The sequence below is a fragment of the Priapulus caudatus genome, unplaced genomic scaffold, assembly GCF_000485595.1.
Source record: "Priapulus caudatus unplaced genomic scaffold, Priapulus_caudatus-5.0.1 Scaffold841, whole genome shotgun sequence".
NCBI classification, from domain to species: domain Eukaryota; kingdom Metazoa; phylum Priapulida; class Priapulimorpha; order Priapulimorphida; family Priapulidae; genus Priapulus; species Priapulus caudatus.
Genome location: NW_014577902.1, coordinates 13,845 through 16,231, shown reverse-complemented (window position 1 = coordinate 16,231; position 2,387 = coordinate 13,845). Strand labels below are relative to the sequence as shown.

At 51.9% G+C, this 2,387-nt stretch overlaps 1 protein-coding gene across 1 annotated transcript in view; it reads right to left on the bottom strand.

Annotated features, from left to right (window-relative positions):
* LOC106813899 (glycine-rich protein DOT1-like) overlaps positions 1 to 2,146 on the bottom strand; it is a 14,911-nt gene extending 12,765 nt beyond the window's left edge. The window contains exon 1 of the mRNA XM_014818143.1: positions 2,124 to 2,146. The gene's annotated coding sequence lies outside the window, so the exon portion shown is untranslated. The remainder of the gene's footprint in view (positions 1 to 2,123) is intronic.
* Positions 2,147 to 2,387: the final 241 nt, after the last annotated feature.

The window sequence follows — 2,387 nt, the reverse complement described above, 5'->3', positions numbered from 1 at the left end:
CGATATCTCCGCCTAGGAGTATCGTATGACAAGCGGTTGGTCTTGTTTTAGCAGAGCAAAGAATTCTGCTTAATGCAATACCATGAAAGTTATGCTATACTCGCAGGCAAGTAGAATAATTGTAGCGTGAAATAGCACTTTTTCCCGTATATTTCCTGGGTACACTCTGATGGTATTATCCGCGTCTTGATTTATAGTATTTATATATTTTACTATCCCCTCTCTCCTTCCCCCTCTCCCTCTCCTCTGCTCCCACTGCTCCTCTCTCGCCCCTCGCTTCTCGCTCTCCTCTCGCCTCTTCTCTCTCCGCTCTTCTTCTGCTCTTCCTCGTCTCTCTCTCCTCTCGCCCTCCCCTCTCCCCTCTCCCCCTCCCTCTCCTTCCCCCCTCTCCTTCCCCTCGCTCTACTCTCTCTGCTCTCTGCTTTCTTTCTCTCTCGCTCTCTCTCTCTTCTAAACTCTCTCTCTCTCTCTCTCTCTCTCTCTCTCTCTCTCTCTCTCGCTCTCTTCTCTATTTCTCTTCTTTTTCTCTCTCTCTCTCTCTTTCTTTCGCTCTATCTCTTTCTCTCTCTCTCTCTCTCTCTCTCTCTCTCGTCTCTCCTCTGCTCTCGCTTCTTTCTGTTCCTCCTTTCTCTCTCTCTCTCTTTCTTTCTCTCTCCGCTCTCGCTCTCTTTCTGAGCGCGCATGCCCCCCGTGCACAAAAGTTCAGGCGATGTCTACGAGCGTTTACAGCATTACGCGGGAAACGGCCTCGTGCATCTCTCCCATCCCACTCACCCATCCCTCCGCCCCTTACCAATCCCTCCCTCTCAGCCAGCCGCACACTGCGCCAGACTTTCACTCGCCCCGTTTTTACACGGTCGCGCCCGCGTCGGCCACCGCCGCCTTGGCGCGATGGTCGATTAACCGCGACAGGAGCGCAGGTTGATAGAAAACAAACCTGACGCCGCGCCGTAAAGTGTGAACTTCCGGCACCACAACCATCGAGGAGCTCAAGCACCCCACCCCTACACCCGCACCCGCCAACAGGTCCACGTACGAACCTACTACGCACTACGCACGCACACACACGCGCCACAGCACACACGCACGGCACCTGTTACACACCCACATACACGCCGCGCACACACACGCGCGCACGCACACACACACACGCACACGCACGCACACAACACCACACACCACACACACCACACACCACACACACACACACACACACACACACACACACAACACACACACACACGGCACGTTACACACGCACACACACGCGCGCGCACACACACGCGCGCACGCACACACACACACATCACACACACACACAGCACACACATCACCCCCCCCCTCACACACACACACGCACCGCGCCTAACACGCGCCGCCACCCACGCACGCACACACGCACACACAACACACACACACACACACACACACACAGCACCACACACACACGCACACGCACACCACGGACGCCGTTACACGGCTTGCCCCGGCGTGGAACGCGTCGTGGTAGAAGTTAGTTGCCTAAACGCTGGACCCGGTCAAGGGGAGCAGGGCGGCTCCGTGTCACATCGACGTGAGACTTTCTGCCGTGATGTGTACGCAGGACCGCTCAAGTCCAAAAGCCCAGCGCGCTTGTGTTTTCCTGATTCTCACGGAAGGTCACCCCCTCCCCCTCCCCTCCTCCCTCCTCCCCACGTCCACGCAGTATCATCACACACACCCCCCCTGAAGTCCGATAAGTAGGATAAAAATAGAGTATAATATAATAAAAAATTTATAATATATATAACAATTATAGTAATATGATATAATAATATAGAAGAACGATGATAACATATTGTATATAAGGCATATTTGCGCTGCCTTGATAAGTAAATACTACTGTGCAATGACCGTAATATGAAACACCCGAATAAATGGTTCACTAATTAAAACAATAATAATAAAATGAATACAATATACGTCTACATTAAAAACCTCACGCGCTCTCGCACGCACGCCGGCCGTGTACTACACACGTAGGTGTGGTGCATGCGCGCATGCCTACGAATGCGTAAATTAATCGATTATATACGAGTCTAAAAGTGTTATAATTATATCGCTGCTTCTTACCTCTCCGACGTTATACGCCCGCTTTTTATCTATTTCTTCACATGAGTCCCAGTCAAATAAAGGCATGCCACGGACGCCGATATAGTGATTGCCAGCTTTGTTTTGCTCGCACCTTTTATAGGGGTATTTCAATAGCGCCGAATAGTGACCCTGGGCGGTCAGTACGTCACGTAGATTTGACACGACAAACTTCCGTCAGTTCGGACGATTCGACTGCAGCGTACACACCAATATCTCCGACAATGCCCCCGGCGGCTGTTTGCTCGTGGCTTGCT